At 35.3% G+C, this 24,978-nt stretch overlaps 1 non-coding gene across 1 annotated transcript; it reads left to right on the top strand.

Annotated features, from left to right (window-relative positions):
• Window positions 1-195: 195 nt before the first annotated feature.
• Window positions 196-336, top strand: LOC131621197 (small nucleolar RNA snoR83). Its single transcript, XR_009289523.1, has one exon. It is a non-coding gene; the product is annotated as a small nucleolar RNA snoR83 (small nucleolar RNA).
• The last annotated feature ends 24,642 nt before the right edge of the window (window positions 337-24,978 follow it).

The raw sequence follows: 24,978 nt of genomic DNA, 5'->3' as shown, positions 1-24,978 counted from the left end.
ATTTGATATTGCATTATATGATCATGTGATGAGTTTGGAATAAATCTTAGGACACCTTCCTACACAACATCTGTTGTGGATGAGATGAATTATCCTTACTGATGATGTACTATGTATATGAGTTTGTGATTTTATGAATCTAATACTGAATTTTCATTGGATTTCTTTGTAAATTTTAAGTTACTGGCCTTCATAATCCCAGATAAGATTGAATATTTTTCAAAGTTCTTAGACTGATTCATGGGAGGCCCAAATAAATTGTTGGAAGTTTCGCTGATAAATGCCTTTAATTCAATTTTACATCAAGGTGTTTACTAGTAACTGTGCCACACATTTTTTTTAACATTTGAAAACTAGGTTTGTTTCAGTATTTATAGTTGGGATTAACATAAGGATAAGGATATGCTGAGTACGTTCTTAGCTTTTACTACTTTCATCCACATCCAAGTGTGAATTTTCACCTTCTCAACCAAGCTTTCAGACTTGAAATTATTGTTTTGAAAAAAAAGTATTGTTTCTTGCTTTCAAAATATTCGACACAAATCGAATTACTTGGGCCATAAGACTGACATAACTAACGTCACACCTCGTACCAATCCCTGCAAAAGTTGGACATTAGAAGAATAGGTGAGCCACAAACTATTTTTATCGCACTCTTCGATGCAAAGATTAGATTTATCATCAATCGCACCTCTCTTAATAAGGTTATCTTTAGCAGCTATGTTACTTGCAACAATCTGATTTGAAAAAACACAAAATAACATCTAATTGAAAACAAACACAAAAACACCGAATTTATGATCTTAAAGCCGCGAAGCACAAAAGAAACATATCATGACAATTTTTAATTTTTAATGAAATAAATGCATTTAATAATTTTTTTGCATTTAATGAGTTTGTTGAGCATGAAATGTTTTATAAAACTTTTTAATATAATTAAAAAGCTCATAATTAAAGTCAACTTTATTACACAACACAATGTTCTTTTATTTCGAAGGTGATTCAAATTTTCTTTATTAAATTTAGCAAATGTGTTTTGTAAATCTTTGTTTTCTCCCAAAATATCACATTCATCATACTTGATAGATTTATCTCAACTTTAAAAATGGAAAGTTTAACGGAATGAGAAGGGCAATAAAAATGGAAAGTTTAATGGAAAATCTCAACTATTGCGAAATAAACATTGAGTCCCAAATTTCTAACCGCTAGTGACATACCAAAATAAACCATTTCACTTTCAATTCCAAGAATCGTAATAACTATCATTCTTATAAGAGCTCACGATTTATGAAAGAATAATCTTTTACAAATGAGTAAAGTTGAAAAATTGAAACTTTTTTCTTTTATAGATGGTTTTGATAAACTCAAAACTAGATTAAAAATTGCAACATGAATGACTCTAAACGATTGTTGGCCACATCTTCTTCCTCCTATCAAAACTCAAACAAATTCTAATAAATTAAGAGAATTTCTTTAGCCAGTGAAAATTTCAAAATACCCCTCAAAATACCCCTGCTTTGGAAATGAATTTTCGAAGCGTTTTTTTTTTAAAATAATTTCCATAATTCGGAAGTGATCTCCGAAAACACCTCATGGGGGGTGTCTTCGGAGATGAACTTTCGAAAACACCTCATGGGTGAATTAGGAAGTTCATTTCCGAATTATGCAGAAACTGTGTTTTTTTTATGTTGTTCCTTAAACAGTCTCGCATTTTAATTAAACATAAACGCCAAATAAAATAAGCGACATATTAATAGAAAATACTAATACGATAAATAAAATCCAAATAATATATACAAGCCGAACCAAATAGTAATAGTGTGCGCAAGATACAATCCGAAAACAAAAACTAAATAAACCCGACCACTATTGGGTGTGCCTAACCCTCTCACCCTGAGCCCTCCTCTGCCGCCTGTTCCCCGCCGCACGGCCCGCATCAGTGACGATCGTCTCCATCACGGCGACTGCATCTGGACCGCCCTGAAGAACGACACCCCGATCCAAGGCGTCCCGCCCAAGCATCGCTATCCGCTGGCAGATCGGCAGGAGATCAATGGCGTGGTCATCCTCGGCCTGATGGTTCTCCAGGATCTCCTCATGTGCTGGCCTAGGAGCGCCGGGAACGTCGGGTCTCAGTAGAGGATGGGACACCCGGTAGAACCATGTAACGTACCCCTCCTCACTGTGCCAGTCCTGTGTGACCTGAGTGAGACGGTACTCCTGCGGTACCACATGATGCTGCCAGTCCTCCCATATGGCAGTGAGCTGCACTCGGATCACTGTGTCGGGAGCTGCCTCAAAGGGTGACCTGGGTATCCGCTGCACGAATCCGAACTGACGCATGCACCGCTCAGGGAGATACCGGACCATGATGCCGGTCCCGCATGCCAACCAGCCTGAATATAGAGCAATGCCGTCAAAGGGGACAATCTGGGCGTAGTCGGCGAACGGCCTCCATGTGACGTCGTCGTGCATCGTGCGGTCCAAGTACAAACGGTATGGTCCCACTGCATCGTTCCCCCTCTGGAGAGCGTATCTGGCGGCCCTGGGCATGGCGTCAACGTACGCAGGATCGATGTGGAAGCCGTGGATGCGGGAGAAGTAGAAGATGATCCAGCTCTGAAACACAAACACGATAATGTATTAAAAATAAATACGAAACATAAATAAATGAATAAATACGATAATGTGTTAAAATAAAACGTACCGTAAGTAGTGTGCAAGATCTGACCAACTGCCTCGTCCTCCAGTTGGAGGCCTCATTCAGCTTCTGGTAGAGGTATGCTAGAGTAGCTGCCCCCCAGTTCCACTGGTGAACGGTATCCAGGTCCATGAAGTAGCGGAGGTAGGTCACATCGACGTACCTGGCACTCTTGTCCGCAAAGCATGCAGCGCCTACCACATGCATGTACCAACACCGGAGAGCGCAGCCGCGGTGATACTCTGTGAACAGCTCGTTACCCGCACCCTCAGCCTCGGCAGCCGCGTCCAGATGCTGCTCAAAATAAGTGCTCAGTGTGGTGAACCGGACATGAGGCCCAGAAGTCGTGACACACTCATAGTGAGCAACCTCGTGCTCCATGCCCAAGTAGAGCATCATCCACTCAATGGCCTCCACCCTCTGGATCTTGGAGTTGGTCAACAGCGGCCCCCTAATCGGCAGGTGGAGAAGACACTGTACGTCATGCAAAGTGATCGTCATCTCCCCAACCGGCAAGTGGAAAGAGGACGTCTCCTTGTGCCAGCGCTCCACAACTGCCCCCTGCATGCCGGTGCTGATGGTAGTGTACCCCGTCATGCAGAGCCCGCTGAGCCCTGAACCTCGCACATGGTCGTTAAACCACTCGGCTGCTGGTTTAAACAGACTGAAAATCTTGCGGGCGTGGTTGACCATTTTCAGCGGCTCTCTATCCTGTTACAAAAAAAAAACAAATAAGCGACATATATTAAATAAGCGACAAATAAACGGTTAGATTATAAAAAATGGTGACAAATAAACGATTAAATTAAAAAAATACCTCTCCCTCCCAGATCCGCCGAGCGACGTGATCGTGGTAGTGAATCAGCACGGAAGTGTCAAAGGGCCCTCCCGGATAGCCATCCTCCTGCTCATCCTCCTCCTTGGCTGGAGGGTCAACATCCGGTACCTCCTCCGCCTCGTGGTATGGCACTGGCACCTCCTCCTCCTCCTCCTCCTCTCGCTGGCGGGAAGAAGATATCCGAGCCAGCCGACTCCTAGATCCAGATGAAGAGGTACCCTCTCCCACGTCCTCGGGTACTCGCACACGGCGTCCCCGCCCCCGTCCCTATGTCGACGCCAGCTGCGCCGCCGCCCGCTCGCGTCTAGCCCACGCAGTCTGGGTCTCCCTACCCTGTCTGATGCGTGCTGGTTGGTTGTCTGACATGTTTCTGTAAACAATCGAAATCGATTAATATGCGAGACAAAATAAAAAACAAAAAAAATGCACTTCTGATACAGTTCAAAAGTTCATTTCCGAAAACTGGGATGGAGGTGTTTTCGGAAATGAACTTCCGAAACACCCCTGCGCAGAGCTTCTCTGCAACCTACAATGGCAGACCCCAAAACCAAACTACAAAACTACTTTTGCAATTTCTAAACACCCTAAATATCAGTAACAACCTACCCCAATGTGGTTTTTGAAATTTCTAAACACCCTAATAGAGATTTTATTAATAGATCTAAAAATTGAAAAAATTCAAAAACTTACCAATTGAAGAGATCACGATGACTTAGGTTGAGTTTGGGAAGCTTTTGGAATGCACACTTGCTTTTGCAGAAATTTTTGAAGAGAGGAAGTTTGAAGAAGATTTAGGGTAAAATAAATGGGGGAGGGGGCTGTTTTGCTTAATCTGCAAAACGCGCAATATTTCGGAAATGAACTTCCGAATTGTTGTTTTCAGAAGTGCATTTCCGAAATAAGACAATTTTTCAAAAAAAAAGGCGCTTTCTGAGATGCATCTCCGAAAACACCTTTTTCTTACATTTCGGAAATGCATTTCCGAAGTCAGGGGTAGTATGGATTTTTCACCAGAGGTGGACTAGAAGGTTGGGAGGTTGGCAAAGAAATTCTCTAAATTAATTATAGAAATTCGTTGAATATGCGGTTTGGTTCGGTTCGATTTTGTGAAATGAAAACCGCAAACCGAATCAAACCGCGCGGTTCAGCCCAAAAAGCATCCAAAACCATCTAAACCAAATGCGGTTTTTGCGATTTTCGGTTTGGATTGGTTCGATCTGCGGTTTTCCTTTTGGATTGTTCGGATACGATCACCCCTGGTTTCATTATCATCCAAGAAACATATGTTTGATTCTTCATTATCATCTGAGAGATCCATGTCATTGTTATCCCGAATAATGAAAGCTTTATTATATTCTTTTTGGAGTTTCTTGAACTTCTTGTGATTTTGATTCTCTTTTTGGTTCTTAGAACAATTTTGTCTTATTTGCCGTTTTCTTTTCACATTGCTCCTTTTTCTATTTTTTTGTGCTTTATAAATCTTAAGTTTTGAACAATCATCGTTATTTCTTCATCGGAGTCTGAATCATTTTCTTATATATTTTGAGAGCTAATGTTTTGTTCTTTTTTCCGCCTTCCTCCTCATCTGCAAGTCTTTTCAACTCCATCTCATGTTCATGCAATTTATCAAAATGAGTAGCTAAGTCCATGTATGACAAATTAGATTTGGAATTTGCAGTTACTTTAGGTTTCCAACTATGGTTTAAGCATATACAAACTTTTTCAACTAAGTCCTCGTTTTGAAAAACTTTTCCAAGAGTTCTCATATGATTAACAATGTGGGTAAAACGTTTCTGCATGTCATAAATATTTTCCTCATGTTTCATTCTCAAGAATTCAATTTCATGAGTTAATGTGTTCATCCTTACTCTTTTTACCCTTGTTGTACCTTCATGAGTAATATGAAGTGTGTCCCCCATTTCTTTATATTTTGCAGTGACAAACACACAAAAACTCATCAATCCCAAGAGAGATAGTGATAATATTATTTACTTTCAAATTGCGTTAAACTATTTCTTTTGTTCTTATGTCCAATCATTTTTCCACTTTGTTTACCACATGACCATTATTTTGATATGTGAGAATAAAAGGACAAATCTTTACATATTACCAAATTTCAAATTAAATGCCCTTTATAAAGATTCTCATATTCTCTTTATATAAAGCATAACCTTCTCCATTATTGGACGGAAATTTATTTAGTGAATTGTTTGAAGTCATTTCTTCCACTTGGGAAAATTAGTCTTGAAATACAATTTAGGCTCTGATGCTACTTATTGAAAAAGGGACTCCAAACAAAAGAAGGGGATGAGTGAATTGTGATTTTTAGAAATCATAATTAACTTTAAAAAAATATTTTCTTAAGCTACTATTTATGTTAGTTCAACAATCAAAAAGAAAAATAACAAAAAAAAGAAAAGAAAATAAGGAATTAGAGAGGAGAGAAAAATAAATATTAAAAATAAAAAAGATTAGAGAAATTACACCAGAATTTATATAAATTCGGCCTGCCACTTGGCTTACTCCCATCCCCAATAGTTTTTTCGTGAAAGTTCCACTCATAAAATGTCTGGAGCTTTAAGGATATGCCCACAAATCTTTTTTTATAATCGATGGGAGATTTTACACATGTTGGTCCCTTAAACAAAACAAAGCTTTTAATAGGCTAATCTCAAAAATCAAACAAAAATTTTACTAAAGATTCTCAAGAATTAAAGAAAGATTTTATCAGGATAATCTTAAGAACCAAAAAAGAAATCAAATAAGAGAATCACACTCTTGATGAAGAACACTTAGCACTAACACAAATAAAACGAAATGCTCATAAGTATTTTTCACTCACAAGACACTAAGGTAACTTTTTATGGTGAATCTGAAGAGAAAAATATTTTTTTGCTGAGTTCTTGTCTTGGCTGAGTTTTTTAGTTTCCATGCCCAACAATGGTACTAGTGAACGCTCGCACGTTGAAACTATTTTTCGTCCAAAGTTTACCGCCTAGTGTACGCTGAAAAACTTCCTCGCTATTGGTTTCTTTGCCCGCTGTCGTAACACCCTCTTCTTCTTTCGTAAGAGGGATGTTTCTCCATTTCTCCTTAATCGAACTTTGCTGAGAAAATGAGATTAAAACCAACTGAAAATAGATTGGAAAAAAACCAGAAAAATCTGGGTTTGGCCGCTCTACGAAACCCTAAAGGGAAATGGGGTTTTATCACTATAAATTTTGGAGATAAAGGGCCCGACATCTCTCTAAAAACACGTGGAAAGCTCTAGTAACAATGTTTTTTTCCCACACTCTTTAGATATCCATAGATCTTCAAATTCTTAGAACAATTAGCCTTAAGAATCTTTTCTTTTGCCTCTCTAAATTTATCTCTCTAAAAAAGTCTCTTTTTCTATCATGTGTCTCTTGTACTAAAAAATTTGTTGAAGAGCTCAAAATCTTTGATAAGGGTCATAATTCTTTGAGACCACATCTGTCATTCCTTTAGGTCCCAAAAATCATCAGACTTAGGCAGATGAGAGATGAACTACTTATATAATAAGGGTGCACAACAAGTGATCATTCCTTTTCCATAAGCATTCCTTAGGTGGATGGAGTAGTAGGTGTCCCCAAGGAAGATATGAACTGAGTTTCCTTTCAAGAAGATTGTGATGACATTCATATTAAAAAAGTTGTCAATATTTAGAAACAAGAATAAATCACAGACATATAAGGCCAAGCCAGCCTCAAAAGCATCCATATGATTAAAGGTTTAAGGAAAAAACATTGCGTTTCTTTAAAAAGTTTTGCAGAAAATTTTCCTACAATTTTTGAAGTCAAATTACGACAATTTTCATCTTAACTGTAAGATTGACGCTATGTGAATTTATCCATCACCACTTTAATTACCTAATAATAAATAATTTTATCTTTATATTATGTACATTAAATACCTAGACCTTTTATCAATTAAAGGTAGGGTTGTTCATAGTACGATTTACTGAGAAAACCAAACTAAACCGAACCAAACCATAATAAATATTTACTCGAACTGAACCGAACCGTTTCAATTTATTTAGAATTGAACCGAATCATAATCATTGGTTTGATATTCGTTTTGAAATTCCGAACCCTACCGAACCATTAGAAGTTAATTTTTCCCAAACCGAACCGTTTATTAAAGAACTGAACCATTAAACTATTTTTTTTAAATTAAAACTTGTTTTTTGTATTTATTTTTATTTTTAGTTTTGGTTCAATTTGCTTATAGTTTCGGTATAGTTCGGTTAAAATTTTGGTTCGGTTATTAAATTGTTTGTACAATTTAGTTTAGTTCACTAATCAAACATAACAATTCAGTTTTTTTAACTTTGTACGGTTCGGTTTGGCGGCACAGTTCAGTTGATTCTTTTTTTGAACAACCCTAATTGAAGGCTTCATTTAAGTGACAAACACAATGTATCATATTATCAAAGCTCGTTCTAAAGCTCATGTTTACTTAATAAGTGTGATTTTCTTTAAAAGAATGTATCATATTATATAAGAGAATTGTTTTAGTGAGAATATCTTAGCAAAGTCCAACATAAATAAAAATAATTATTTTTAGTGAGAATATTTGAAAAAAATTAAAATCTCAAGTTGTCTGATGAAATGTGCAAACGGAAATTTAGTTTGATACTACATTACTCATTTTATATATGGGTGTTTTCAAGGGGTGCAGTTACGGTGCATAGATAAAAATCTATGCACCGTGCATAGAGTATTATTGACCATTGGATCATTAGATCAAATTATAATTATTACTCAATACTCAATACTCATCACTCAATAGTTAATACTCAATACTCAGTACTCAATACTCAATACTCAATACTGGATTAAAAATATGATCCAATGGCTTAGATTGACTTATGCATGGTGCATAAGGAAAATCCTTATGCATATTAGCCAATGCCGTTTTCAAGCATCAACATTTTTGGCTTTGGCTAATAAGCATAAGGATTTCCTTATGCACCGTGCATAAGCCTATATAAGTAATTGGAAATCCAGTATTGAGTATTGAGTGGTGAATATTGAGTATTGAGTAATAACAATTGATGTCTAGAATTTGATCCAATGATCCATAATGATCTATGCATAATGCATAGATTTTTATCTATACACGGTAACTGCACCCAACATTTTTTATGTATTTTTTTTTTTTGTTACTTTTAAGGATTCTTTATAAATATATGACATATGCATATACTGATTTATATTTGGTTGAGTCTTTGAACCGTCAATTATATTTTAATAAAATAGGTGTTATCAAATACGCATTCATTTTTTAATTGAATAAAAATATTTTTTTTACATTCACTTGAGAATTAAGTCTACTCAAAACACGGTTTGTAATATATACAAATAATTTTGTATTATTTTATAAAAATTATTTAATTTATAAATATAAATAATTTATTTTACATTGATACATAATATAATCAGAGATTAAATTTCATACACCTGTTGATATAAAATATGATCTAATAAAATTTTAATATTTAATAATATCCATGTCAATATTTTAAAAATAAATGCGTGACTTAATAAGATACACGTCTCTCATTGGTTGATAATATAAAAATATTTTATACTATGAATGGATTTCATTTTTCTCATATAAATAAATACATAAATGCTTCTGTTAAAGTTTAAACTTTAACTACACGCATTTAAAAAAACTAAGACATCCTAATTGAACTATACTACCCTATTTTTAAATAATAATTTAATTTTATTCCATTTGATGTGAATGATAATTTAAAATAAATCTTACAAATACAAAATTAAATACATATTCTTTTATTCAACCATTGTATCAACCACAAAATTGATCCTATGATGTACTCTACTTGTGCCAATAATAAATTACTCACAAGTAATTTTACCATGGTCTAAAAAGAAAATTGTCTTTTTATTCTGACGAAAGATCAACAAAGTGATGAAAGTTAGTTAACAAAAAAGAATGAATTTTTAATGATTAATAAGCTTGTTACGTGCCCTCCTTAATTGGTGTGTTAAAGGACAAATACAACATTTTGATAGTACTTAGAGCAATTTGAATCTGATAATATTATAATTTTATGAAGAGATTTTAGAATTTCAAAAGTGTTAAAAGACTATTTAATTATTTTTAGAAGCGCATAAACTTTATACATTATAAAGAGATCAAACTATATTCTATTTTTCACATGAAAAATAAAATAATATGGCAACAATTCTCAAGCTTGTTTATGTTATGATTCTTATCTTTCCTTTATTTCTTGTCGCACTTGAAGATGATCGTAAAGGAAATTCTAGGAGGATGATGTATGCAAGTAATCTCAAAGATGAGCATGACAAACAAGAGAATAATAAAAGACAAGAACATCAGATGGACTCTGAAATTGAGGGAGGAAGGGGTTATATTAAAATAGAAAATGAAAAATGTTTTCGATGTGGAGAAATTGGGCATTATGCTTTCTTTTGCACTTCCAGTGAAAAGTTGTGTTTCAAATGTAAGAAACCAGGGCATTTTGCGAAAGAATGTAAGCCAATGTCAGATAACCCTTTAGTAAATGATGCTAAAACATAAAATTGTAGATCTACCTCTCAAGGAATTAAGATCCTCTCAATCTATAATTTTTCTCAATCTTCTTCAATCTTAAAATTTAAGTGGTTTTTGAAATCTTACATGTAGTTTTAGAAGATTGCATGTCATGGTTAGTTTTGTTTAGAAAATCATAAAGCTTCAATAAGATCTTTATTTTTTGATGAGTTGAGGCTTCAATTTGAGTATTTATGTTCATGCAATTTGTTGTTTGTGAGATTGTGAGATCACAACATTTCTATGAGTGTTGGAAAAACAAATAGAAAGAATATTTGTATTTGTTCATGAGACCTATACTTGATTTTGTATAGAAAGTTGATTTTTTTTTATTCTCAAATTTTGACGCTCATGTTGGTGCACAAGAATCAAAGATGATAACAAAGAGAATAAACAAAAAGGATAACGACGCAAAAGGAATGAGAGAATAATTGTTGTATTGTATATTAATGATAACTACTACAAGACTATTTATACAAAAGAAAATTTGCCACATAAGCCTTAATAGAATAAACTTAGTGAACAAGTCTAAGGTACAAACAGTACAATACTAAGAAATACTAAAGTACCCTTACTAACTAAATAGCTAAGCTAACAGGACCCAGAAGATCTGTTCACTTTCCACATCAGAACTTCTGATGCTCAACTTCAACAACTTCCGGTCAATACTATCTTCTGAGTAATCATCAGAAGATCAACCCACATCAGAACTTCTGATGCCCAGAACTTCTGATGCTCAACATCTGAATATTGAACTACTCTTCAATACCATCCCTTAATTCATATTCTTCAAAACTAACAACACCAATTCCATTCCTTAAGAGAAGAAATTGATATGTCTTGATTGCCTTCGTCAGAACATCTGCCAGCTGCTTCTGGGTGCTACAATGCACAACCTCTAATGTTCCATTCTAGACTTGGCTTCTCAAGAAATGATACTTAGTCTTAATATGCTTACTTATTTCGTGTAACACACGATTCTTGGCAAGATTGATTGCAGACTTGTTATCAATCATCAGCTTTAGAGGCTTCTTCACTTTAATCTTCAGATCTTCTAATAAGTTCATAAGCCACACAGCTTGACATGCAGCTACAACACTTGCAATATACTCAGCTTCACATGTTGATAGAGCAATAAGAGCTTGCTTCTTGGAACTCCAAGAAATAGGACCTCCCAGAAACATAAATAAATATCCAAAGGTACTCCTTCTATCAACTCTTTCTCCACACCAATCAGAGTCAGAGTAACTCAATAACTCTGATTCTTCCTTTCTCATAGAAGGAAACAATATGCCAAACTTCAGAATTCCCTTGATATATCTCAAGATTCTGACAACAACTTGATAATGGGACCACTTAGGTTTACTCATGAACCTACCAATCATTCCAAATGCATAACATATATCATGCCTGATATTACACAAATACCTCAGAGAACCCACCAGCTGTGTGAAGATCGTAGCATCAACATCTTCACCTTCAGAGTCAGAGTCCAATTTCTGATTCGTTTTTGACGGTGTAACAGCAGATTTGCAATTCTCCAGCTTGAACTTTTTCAGAAGTTCTAACTCATACTTCAGCTGATGCAGAATGATACCATCTCCTGAGTACAGAATCTCCATCCCTAGAAAGTATGACATTTTTCCAAGGTCTGTAATCTCAAACTCACTCATCAGCACCTTTTTGAACTTTATCAGATCTTCTGGACAACTCCCTATAAGCAATATGTCATCAACATAAAGACGCAACAGAATCATATTGCTTCTAGAATGTTGCACATAAACTCCATATTCCATCTCACACTTCTGAAACCCCTGCTTCTTGAAAAATGAATCAATTTTCAAATTCGAAGCTCCGGGTGCTTGCTTTAATCCATACAGAGCTTTGGGTAATTTGTACACCATCCCTTCCGGATTCTTTTTTACAAAGACAGGGGGTTGTGACACGTATACCTCCTCTTGTAATGGACCATTCAGAAATGCAGACTTTACATCCAGATGCATTAAGGACCAATTCCTATTTGCAGCTAACGCAATCACCACTCTGATTGTTTCATGTCTAGTTACAAGTGCAAATACCTCAAAGTAATCTAGTCCAGGTTTCTGAAGAAAACCTCTGGCCACTAGCCTTGCTTTGTGCTTACCAACTGATCCATCTGGCTTCAGCTTTACCTTGAAAACCCATCTGACGCTGATGGCTTTCTTCTTCTTTGGAAGTTCTATCAGCTTCCAAGTCATGTTTCTTTCTATAGCCTCAAGTTCTTCTTTCATGGCATTCAGCCAGACTTTCTTCTTGAGCGCTTCTTCAATACCCACTGGTTCAGAGTCTACTAACATGGCACACTAAATGACATCTCCCTCTGAGTCAACTTCTGTGTCTTGCAACATGTCAAAATCTGCAAACCTTCTAGGTATAGTTCTGACTCTTTGTGGCCTTTGAGCTACTTCAGAGTCACCTACTCCAGAGTCACCATCTCCAGAGTCATCCCTTCTAGAATCACCACCTCCAGAGTCACCCCTTCTAGAATCATGACTACCACCGGACTCTGGATCATCATCAGAATCTAGATCAGAATCAGATTCACCATCTGACTCATCTTCAGAAGATTCTCCATCTTCTGATTCTAACTCTTCTTCAAAAGTGATCTCTATGTTAGAAGTTGGTTGAGACTCTCTCCAATCCCATACTTCTGATTCTTTCACAATGACGTCTCTACTGACTTCAACTTTGTTAGTCTCTGGACAATAGAGCTTGTATGCACCTGTACTGTGGTACCCCACCAATAACATCACTCTGCTCCTATCATCCATCTTTTTCCTTCTAGCTTCTGGAACGTCTTTGTAACACACAGAACCAAAAACCTTCAGATGACTAACACTTTGCTTCTCTTTAGTCCACTTCTCTAAAGGAAAATTTTCCTTCAGCTTCTTCGTTGGACACCTGTTGAGCACATATGCTGCAGTAGCAACAACTTCTCCCCAGAGATTGTGAGGAAACTTCTTCTCTTTTAGCATACTTCTCGTCATATCAAGCAAAGTACGATTTCTTCGTTCAGCCAGACCATTATGTTAAGGAGTATAAGGAGCAATAAACTCATGCTCAATTCCATTATCATCACATAACTTCTGGAATTCTGTAGTTATACTCACCTCCACCATCTATTCTGAGAATCTTTATCTTCTGACCACTCTGCTTCTCAGCCTTCACCTTGAACTTTTGGAATTCTGTGAACACCTCAGTATTAAACTTGATAAGTGTTACCCACGTCATTCTTGTGAACGCATCCACAAAAGACATAAAATACCTATTTCCTCCAAGTGAAGGTTCTGGAAATGGTCCACACACATCATAGTGCACTACTCCTAGAGCATGCTTTGCTCTTGGAGCAACTTCTGATACAAATGGCAATCTGATTTGTTTGCCTTTCATGCATACCTCAGGATTCTTAGAACTTAGATGCCCCAGGATTCTATAGTTCAAGTGCCCCAACCTTTTATGCCACAACTTACTATCACCTTCTGAGCCTTCTGCACTCAGACACTCTGTTTCAGCTGTTTCTACATTCACTTTGAATGTTCTGTTGCTTCCCTGTTCAGATTGCATAATCAACTTCTGATTGGAATCATACAACTTTAAGAGGTTGTCCTTCATAACAACTGAGAAACCTTTTTCAATAAGCTGACCTACACTCATCAGATTGCTTCTGATTCCAGGAACATACCAAACATCCTTGATCAGAACAGTCTTCCCATTCTTCACTTTGACTTTGACATTTCCCATACCTTGTGCATTAAGGTACTTATCATAAGCGCATCTGATCTTTGTCGTCCTACTGGAGTCAACGTCTATCAGCCAGAGTTTGTTTCCAGTCAAGTTATTTGAACACCCAGTGTCCAAATACCACCAATCAGATGAACATCTTCCATCAGACTCATAAGCCATCAATAACACAAGTTCATCATCTGAATCACCTCTAGCTATATTTGCTTCTTCTGATTTCCTTCCTTTGTTTTCCAAACAGTCTCTAGTAAAATGGCCAAACTGTTTGCAACAGTAACATTGAACTTTCTTCTTCTACTTTCCCTTCTGATATTTCCTCTCATCAGAAGTTGAGGCTTCCTTCTGGAATCTATCACCACGTCTATTCTTGGACTCTTACCAAGAATTCTTTTGGTCCTTATTGACAAAATAAGTTTTCAGAGCTTGCTCAACTTCCCTTTCAGAAGTTCTTTCAGTCAGACGCAACTCTTGTACTTCTAGACTGCTTTGCAACTCTTCCATTCTCATGGTTTCCAGATCTTTAGAATGTTCAATAGATACAACAATATAATCAAATTGAGGAGTAAGTGACCTCAATACCTTCTCTATGATTACTTGTTCAGAAAGGGTTTCTCTACAAGCCTTCATCTCATTAGTGATCAAAATCACTCTAGAGATATACTCAGAAACTTTCTCATTGTTCTTCATGTTGAGATTCTCATATTGCTTTCTCAGGGATTGAAACTTCACCTTCTTCACTGATACGTCACCACCGTAACACCTGACCAGTATATCCCACGCCTCCTTTGACGTCATAAAATCAACAATCTTCTCAAACACATTCACATCCACACATTGATGGATGAAGAACAACGCCTTCTGATCTCTCTTCCTCGTCTCTCTTTGCGCTTCTCTTTGTTCTCCCGTTGCATCCGCTGCAACCGGAACATATCCTTCAGTGACAAGATCTAGAACATCTTGAGCACCAAATAATAAATGCATTTAAATCATCCATCTATTCCAGTTTTTACCATCAAGAACTGGAATTTTGGTATTCAAATTGCTTCCACTCATCTTCAAACATATGCAGAAAAAACAAATTTCACTCACACTCACACAGTGTTTCCTAACCCACAAACAACCAAGAAAAATGTGATTCAAGACAACTTTGTTTCCCAGAAACAAAATCAATCACACAGTCACACAAACTCACGTTCATTCGTGTTTCCCTGTGTTTGGAACCAGAACTCTAGATATCAATTGTTGGTGCACAAGAATCAAAGATGGTAACAAAGAGAATAAACAAAAAGGATAACGACGCAAAAGGAATGAGAGCATAATTGTTGTATTGTATATTAATGATAGCTACTACAAGACTATTTATACAAAAGAAATTTGCCACATAAGCCCTAATAGAATAAACTTAGTGAACAAGTCTAAGGTACAAACAGTACAATACTAAGAAATACTAAAGTACCCTTACTAACTAAATGGATAAGCTAACAGGACCCAGAAGATTTGTTCACTTTCCACATCAGAACTTCTGATGCTCAACTTCAACAACTTCCGGTCAATACTATCTTCTGAGTAATCATCAGGAGATCAACCCACATCAGAACTTCTGATGCTAAACATCTGAATATTGAATTACTCTTCAATAGCTCAAAATAGATATCAAAAGTGTAGGTTTCTCAAAGGATAAATTATTTGTACCGATTAAGTTCCTTTTAAATAAATTTTTAGTTGAACTTAGTTTTTGTTTTTGAGATTTGAATTTATGCATTAAGTTGTAAGTTTTAAGAAAAATGATTAATTTAGAAGACAATGGTACAATAAAAGATGTAAATCATAACACTTCAGGTGTATTCATATTAGTAGAATGATTCTTTTTGGAGCATAAAGTAGACACATCTATTTATAATCTAAATGCACATTTGCGTATTAACATTTTAATTTCCTTTGTGTCATAATATATATATATATATATATATATATATATATATATATATATATATATATATATATATATATATATATGGAGGGATATTCTTACTTCAAGAGTAAGTTATGAAGACTTACTCAACATCTGGACCATTAATTCTTCTCAATCTAATGATTTAAATTAATGAGTATTATTTTCTCTCTCCACATTTAATTCTTTGTTATTTTTGGTCATTCGATTGAGCAGAATTAATGGTCAAGATATGAAGTAAGTCTTGATAACTTACTCTTGGTATAAAAATATCCCATATTTGAAATACTTGGAATAATGATAATTTGGAGGAGGAGTTGAAATGATTTATTGACATTAAATGAGCACAAATAAGAACTAATATGGAGATGAATTTGAAAAGATTCATTTTAGTCTCACATTGAAGGGAACACAAATATTAGTAGTGTGTATATATATTCCAACTTAGACAATTGTTGTTGGGCCCAAGGGCACCTACAATTTTGTAAAGGAGTAGGGACACACCAATATGCCATCACGAAACACATAGGCGCGTGTGCCGCCGCCGTCCATCCGGTCCTGTCTAAATAAATTAATTTTTTAGAACCCAAATTAGTGGAAATTAATTATCATTAATTAATTTGGTGAAAAATTAAACACTATTATTTAATAGTAGGAAATTTAAGAATGAGAATCCCTCTAGGATCCCATCTGCTCCATTTGCTAGGCATCAACCACCACCTCAAAGAAATGACGCTCCGGTTTTCATTTGCTACAATTGTGAAAAACCGGGTCATATGGAAAAAATGTAAGAGCAAGCCTAAACCTGTTGCTGGATCAAATGCTCAAATTAACATGACTGATGAGCCATTTGTTGCTATGATCACTGAAATCAACATGGTTGGTGGAAGTGATGGTTGGTGGATAGACACTGGCGCCTCTCGTCATGTCTGCTATGATCGTGCTATGTTCAAGACATACACTAATACTGAAGATAAGAAAGTGCTGTTGGGAGATGCTCACACCACTAATGTTGTTGGAATTGGAGATGTTGAAGTGAAATTCACCTTAGGAAAGACTTTGATCTTGAAGGACGTCATGCACGTTCCTGAAATTAGGAAGAATCTTGTTTTTGGTTTTATTTTAAATAAAGCAGGGTTTAGTCAAACTATAATGGCAGATTTGTACACCATCACTAAGAATGGTATTTTTGTTGTGAAATGTTACGCCGCTGATGGCATGTTTAAGTTGAATGTTGATTTGAATAAAATTTCTCCTTCCGTTTACTCTTTGTGTGATTTTAATATTTGACATGCTAGACTTTGTCACGTTAATAAGCGAGTTATTTCTAATGCAACCGACTTAGGCTTAATCCCTATATTAAATGTCAATGATTCAAATAAATGTGAATATTGTAGTCAAGCTAAGATAACTAAGACGCTGCATAAATAAATTATTAAAGAATCTAATCCCCTAGATCTTATACACTCTGATATATGCGAATTAGATGGAACTTTAACTAGAAATAGTAAACGTTATTTTATCACTTTTATTGACGATTGCTCTGATTATACTTATGTATACTTAATGAAGAATAAAAGCGAAGCGCTTGACATGTTTAAGATATATGTAACTAAAATCGGGAATCAATTTAGTAAGAAGATTAAGAGACTTTGTAGTGATAGGGGAACTGCATACGATTCTGGGTTATTCAACGATTTTCATGTTAAACATAGAATTGTACATGAAACGACTGCTCCATATTATCCTGAAATGAATGGTAAAACATAAAGAAAGAATAGAACTTTTACCAAACTTGTTGTTGCAATAATGATGAATTCTGGTGCTGCACCTTACTGGTGGGGAGAAATTTTATTGACTGTTTGCTATATCTTGAATAGAATACCCAAGTCTAAAAATAAGATCTCACCTTATGAGATATTAAAGAAAATACAACCAAACTTGTCTTATTTGAGAACTTGGGGCTGTCTGGCTTATGTCAGAATTCCGGATCCGAAACGAGTTAAACTCGCTAGTAGAGCATAAGAATGTGTATTCATTGGGTATGCAACAAACATTAAGGTATATAGGTTTTATGACCTAAATGCGAAAGTGATCATAGAATTAAATGATGTTGATTTCTATGAAGAAAATTTTCCTTTTAAATCGAGAAATAGTGGGTGCACTCAATCGAGTCACATTCCTGTGATAAGAAGCGCAGAAAGCAATGACAATGTAGAAATAGATATTCGAAGAAGTAAAAGAGTAAGAGTCTCTAAAGACTATGGGCCTGATTATGTGGCTTATAATGTAGAAGAAGATCCAATAAATCCTCAAGAAGCACTGTCATCTCTGGATGCAGACTTATGGCAAGAAGCTATTAATGATGAGATAGATTCTCTGGAATCTAACAAGACCTGGAACTTAGTAAACTTGCCTCATGTTGAAAACAATCCTTTGTAAATGGAACTATTGATAAATACAAGGCTCGCCTTGTATCCAAGGGTTTTAGACAACGAGAAAATGTAGATTTCTTCGACACCTTCTCCCCTTTCACTAGAATTACATCCATTAGGGTACTTATTTTAATTGCTACTATTTATAATTTAATAGTACACCAAATGGATGTTAAAACTTCTTTTTTAAATGGTGACTTAGAAGAAGAAATCTATATGGAACACCCAGAAGGGTTTGTGATCCATGGACAAGAAAACAAGGTCTGTAAGTTAGATAAGTCTCTGTATGGACTAAAACAAGCTCCTAAGCAATGGCATGAAAAGTTTAATAATTTAATGATATCGAATGGGTACAAAGTGAATGAAAGTGACAAATTTGTTTATTACAAGTCTGAGAATCGCATATGCACTATCATATGTCTATATGTAGACGATCTAATCATATTTGGATCAAACATTCAGGCCGTTAATGCTATGAAATAATTGTTGTGCAACAACTTTGATATGAAAGATCTCGGAGAAGCGAGTGTGATTCTTGGTAACAAGATCACAAGATCCAAACAAGGAATTTCTTTGGATCAATCACACTATGTGGAAAAGATCTTGAAGAAATATAATTACTTTGACTGTAAACCAACGAGCACGCCATACGATCCAAGTATGAAATTGTTTAAGAACACTGGTGAAAGTGTTAGACAGACAAAATATGCAAGCGTCATTGACAGTCTTAGGTATGCCACTAAATGTACTAGATTGGCCATTGCATATGTCATAGGATTATTGTGCAGATTTACGAGTAGACCGAGTAATGAGCATTGGAAAGCTATTGAGCGAGTCATACGGTACCTTAAAAATACAATGAACCTCAGTTTACATTATCAGAGATTTCCTGCTGTACTTGAAAGGTACAGTGATACAAATTGAAATACCTTGTCAGATGATTCCAAAGCTACTAGTGGCTATGTATTTAACATAGTTGGAGGAGCTGTATCTTGGAAATCAAAGAAACAAACTATCCTGGCTTAGTCCACGATGGAGTTTGAAATGATAGCATAAGAAAATGCTAGTGAAGAAGCAAGTTGGCTAAGGTGCTTGCTAGCTGAGATTTCCTTATGGGAAAAACCTATGCCAGCAGTTTGATCCACTGCGATAGTACGTGGCTATTGCAAAAATCGAGAACCGTTATTATAATGGTAAAAGACGTTAAATTAGAAGAAAGCACAACACTATTAGAGACTGTATGTCTAAAGGAGATGTAAGAGTGGATCATGTACGCACTGATGGAAATTTAGCAGATCCTTTGACGAAAGGATTAGCTAGAGAGAATGCTTATAATACATCATATAAGATGGGACTAATGCCTATAGAAAAATGACTTGCTCATGATGGTAACCCGACCTAAATGACTAGAGATTCCAATAAATAGGTTCAATGGGTAATAACAAGTTGTGAGTAATATGAGACGATCATGCTAGACTAAATAAGAGAAACATGAATCCTGAAGTAATAAGAGGATGAGATAATAGAAACTTTTAATGAGATTGATCCGCTACCGCGCACAGATAAAAAACGAGTGTTTTGTAAAAACTCTAGTGTAACGGTAACGACAACTCGGATATCATCCTTACAAGGATTCTTGTAATATTATCAACCAATTGAACAAACGATAACGAATTAAGCAAACGATAACGTGACCATAGTTAGGATCATACAACCAATCAAATTAAATCAATATAGTCTATGCAAATTGAATTAAGCAAACAAGAGACATAGATTAATATTGAAAGGAATAGAACTGAATTATAGTTTTAATAACCTCATGGTCGGAACCTGAATACATCAAATTATCTCAAAGGAATTAGTTCTCCTTGGAATTCGTACAAGCTTGCCTCATAATTTTGTGAATAGTAAAAACGTAATGATGAACATTAGCGGCGAGCCCTAGGTAAATGGGAGAAACAATAATTCGGGTCATAACCCAACTGGGTCAAACAAACATAACCCAGGCCCAAAACTAACGACCCAAAACTAAATAAAACTAATGCTGCAGCTTCAAACGAAATTCTGGAAAATATGCGCTCCGAATCTGACTTTGACTCCAACACGAAAGTTGTAGCTCTTCCTCTTAGATTTATGGCGATTATTAGAACACCTCAATCGGATTCCCGGTGCTCCAGTTATGGTTATTTCCGTGCAGACTGCTAATACTGAAAATTAAATACGAAAATCAAATAACAATAAAAATAAACTTAAATATAAAAACATAATAAAATAGAAAAATAAACAAAACAAACCATAGAAATGCCTAAGTACAAACATAAAGGAACGTGCATCAAAATACACTGATCAAATTCCCTCACACTTGAACTTTTGCACTCTGAGCAAAATAAAATAAAAACTCAAAAAACACAAAAGCAACAGATACTCATTCTAGGCTACAAACTTTTCTCCAGTTAAGATAGCATTGATAGGTACTAATCTTGCACACTAAGGATATTGTAAGAACACTACTCCACAATTGTGCAGTCATACGTCTCCTACATATACAAATCAATCTGAATCATGTTATTATGCCTAAGCCTAACTTACTCATCATCCTCTCTTACATTAAGCCCGTTATCTCCACACACTCATAGTAAAAGCATACATCTTGTATAGTTTTCATATATTCAATACATATCATTGATTTGTGTATTTGGTTAATTTTATGTGTCAATCTTGTTTACGTTGTGAACTATTTAAGTTATTACGTGTCAATTCTAATCTATAAGTATAAGTTTGTTTCCGTCGCGCAAATCATTTTTGTTTTAAAACTCTGTTAAAAGTTTTTCAAACTATTTTCAACGAAAGTTTTAATTGGAAGGCCTATTCACCCCTCTAAACCGTTGAATACTCCATATTATCGTCCAACAATTTAAAACTAAATGTTTTAACAACACAATAATTACTACAACTAAATATATTTTCCCATAATTCAAAAAGATAAAGAGAAAGATATGTGAATTCAAATACAATAAAATAATTTTTGTTTTCATAAAATCATAGCAACAAAAGTAGCACTTGAAACAAATATTGTTATGGCTAGTTTGTATTACTTTTTTAAAAAATAATTTTTATATTGTTATATAATTTTGTTAAGAAATATTTACAATTTTTTTAAAAGAAAGCTTCAAATAAAAAATTGAGTTAAATAGTTATTCTTAAAATATCATTTTAGGTATTTTATCTTTTTATATAATTTTTTTGGATATCGAAATTTCAATAAACCATTTAAATTTAAAGCTATTTCAAATAGCAAATTATTTTTGAGATACTTATCTTTGAAAAGATTGTGATTTCAACTATGTTTTAATCTACAATAATGTTATGGGCCGACCAAATGCCTAAATAGCTGAGACCTAATTCATCTCAAATCTACTCCATTTGACCAAAGGTATACAGTCAATTCACACGAAACTAACTTAGGCAAGGTACATTATCTGATCTCCACTTTTCATTACAATCATCATGAATCTTGAACTAACTTGGACATTGGAGTACTAACCTTGTAGGTCCATCTCACACAATCATATCAGAGATCAACAACACATGCTCGAGATTCCTTTTCAATCGATTACATCCATTTGTGGTTTTAGAATGGAAAAATGGCGCCCTATATGAGAATGACTTCTTATTCCCATGTTTTCCATGATTTCGCGTCCGCTCTTTAATTTTCCAGCGTGTAACCTTCGAGGATCAACATATCAAGAGCGATCATAATCGAATGCAAATATATGTCGTGTTCGATCCAATCGATCATCCTTTCAACTTCAATTTATCAAGCTTTTGGATCTTTGATTCTTGCGAGAACAATGCAAAGTAAAAGAACGAATGACCCAGTATCCAAATCTAGATATACACTAGAATTACCATTGAGTGGAGGTAATTGCCTTCAAGATCATACTAAATATTCCTGATCAAACTTACGATCTTGCACCTTTGAAGATTAGGTGGGTTGATAGTTGAGGCTGGCAAAGATCCATTACCGCAACACCTTATCTGGCTAACAAAGGATTTTGAATGATGATCGAAGACTGCCTCTGTTCCAAATGTGGTATATTGCGACGAAACTCCTATTGCAACCAAAGCTACCTAAATTTTGATGAAGTGAAAGGAACTTCCAACATAAAATTATTCGCAGTTGAAGCAATGATCACCATGGATAGGCTGCGCACCACCATAACGCGGAGTGTTAAACATTTTGACTATACTCCCAAATAATTTATATCATCATTTAGATCTGGAGTTCAGTTTATTTCATCGGTGATCTGCTGATTAGATTCCTCTTCCATTTGGCTGCTAAGCACTGCATCAAGAAATGAAGATGTTTGTGCGCGAGTACATTTAGAAAACTAGAACATTGAGTAAACTGCAATTACACGACTCTTGGTGATCACAATAGTTTCCTGTGGCACAAGGGTTCATATGAGGTAAATCATATGCAATGTCCTTTGAGCATCAATTACCGGTTTTACGTGACCAAACTAACTGATCTACATAACCGAGCCTACATGATAACATAAATTCATGAATACCCACAGGGAAAAGGAATTCCTGACCCTGTTAACAGGGAAGAAAAGTCTCATTAAAGACACGTCATTTCGGAATTTATAATTAATTTCTTGCGAGACATCATAGATTCATAAGGAAGCAATCCAAACTTCATCCGTGAAGGCCGAGGAGATGAGCCTTTCAAGGAATCTCGCCTTGGACATACTCTTAGCCCTAGTAGAATCATACCATGCACCAGAAGACAAACTCCATCGTCTCCTATAAGCAGTTCTGCATTCACACTTAGATGGATCATGGAGAGTATCTACACCATAATAAAAGGGAGCGGGTGTGTTGCCACCCAATTGGTAAGAAGGTATTGCATTTGAATATTCAAAAAATAAATTTTAGAGGATTTGGAATATATATGGTCATCATCAAGCTACGCTCTTAACGAAACCGACCGTCCTGTGGTGCCCATCGGTTGCAAAGACCTAGAGGCATCTGAAGTGAACCATAATCCCCTCGGGTAGACAAAGATAAAATCGGCTACACCGATACCCCAACCAATTGAATAAAATATCATAGATAAGAGGACACAATATCCTTACCTCTGCTTTTTTAGTTAGATACTCTATAAAGTTGTTGTTCATTTCGATAATTAATATCCTAAATGTTAAATGTTGCAAACACACGTTGCATAAGTGAATGCTAAATACAACAAACAAACACACACTTAATCAGTGAATGCTAAATACAACAAACAAATACACACTAAATCAATAGACACTAATTACAACGAACAAACACAACAACCAAACATGGTGTCAAACATTGTTTAATGCGCTAAATAACATATTACATGAAACCATTATTAGGAAAGTTTGAAGGGGTTATGAGAACAAGGCCATCCCCATGAGCAAGGACAAAATCCTTACCTCTGGCCCAAGATAGCTCCATGCGAAATGGAAAATGCACAACAAACTTGTCTAAGTTAAAGATAGTGATAACGAGACTCCGGGTGTAAATAGCACGTTAAATACTTTGATAAAACAGGGCACATATTTTCCTCCTGAAGGAAAGTCAAAGGGGTTCTCACACCCATAGCAAATACCACTTTGCAATTTCCATGATACAAACTTGCAACCCACCGGTGAACGTCTACATCTCTCCGAAGGCAAACAAAATTTACGTTGCAAGGATGACAAGCAAACCTTGACGCTCCAACAACTAGAAGTGCAACACAAGAATAATTAAATGGAGCAAAATACATAACTCACTGGGGTAATTTTTTTTACATAAGTATTAACTATCATAGCCATTAGGCAAGGCACAAAAATCTGGCCAGTGTTACTGATACAACATAAGCGTACGACAATATTGAGAAGTAAAATAATTATCGTACAACAGAGACCAAGTAAATGATTACCAAACTCTCTTTTACCTTTATGTAGCTAAAACGTTCGAAAAATAGGGTTTTGGAATAATTTTTATGTTTATAAATTAATTAACAAAAGCAAGGAGAGTTTAGGATTGTGGTTAATGCCTTTAATCCTCGTTTAAACCCTAATTTGTTACAAGAATAAAGCTATATTCGTAGAAAAATGGAAAATTTAGATAGCACCCGTTTTCATCAGTGTGTTGTCTTACTCTAATCAAATACACTACCTACTTCTGTCAGCACAATGTATTTGTTCATAGTCAATTTTTAAAATAGCCATTAACAAAAATAATTTCTCTTTTAAAGACTTGAGATAATTTTGTCGCCTCTATTCGATAGTTCGACTTTTCTAATTCTGATATTGGGCCACACCCTTTCAGCGTTTTCATATCTAAATCATTCCTACTTTCACGATCAAAAACACTGAAACAAATTTGAACTATGTGTTTGTAACGAGTTATTCAGGAAACTACACAAGGATTATTACGAGATAGTCATCATTGCCCTAAACCCCTAATCGACTACTCAGACATGGTAATCATAATAACAAATAAAACATTCACTAGATACATGATCAAAAGTAACAATAATAATAGTAATAACAAGAAAAACGGTAAAATTAAGAACCTGGAATAAAAGCAAGAAACATGAATTAAGAAAAATCTCCAATAAAGTCTTGAATTTACAACACTTGAA

The sequence above is a fragment of the Vicia villosa genome, linkage group LG7 (genome assembly GCF_029867415.1).
Source record: "Vicia villosa cultivar HV-30 ecotype Madison, WI linkage group LG7, Vvil1.0, whole genome shotgun sequence".
In the NCBI taxonomy this organism is placed as follows: Eukaryota; Viridiplantae; Streptophyta; class Magnoliopsida; order Fabales; family Fabaceae; genus Vicia; species Vicia villosa.
This window is presented reverse-complemented; position numbering and strand designations above follow the sequence as displayed.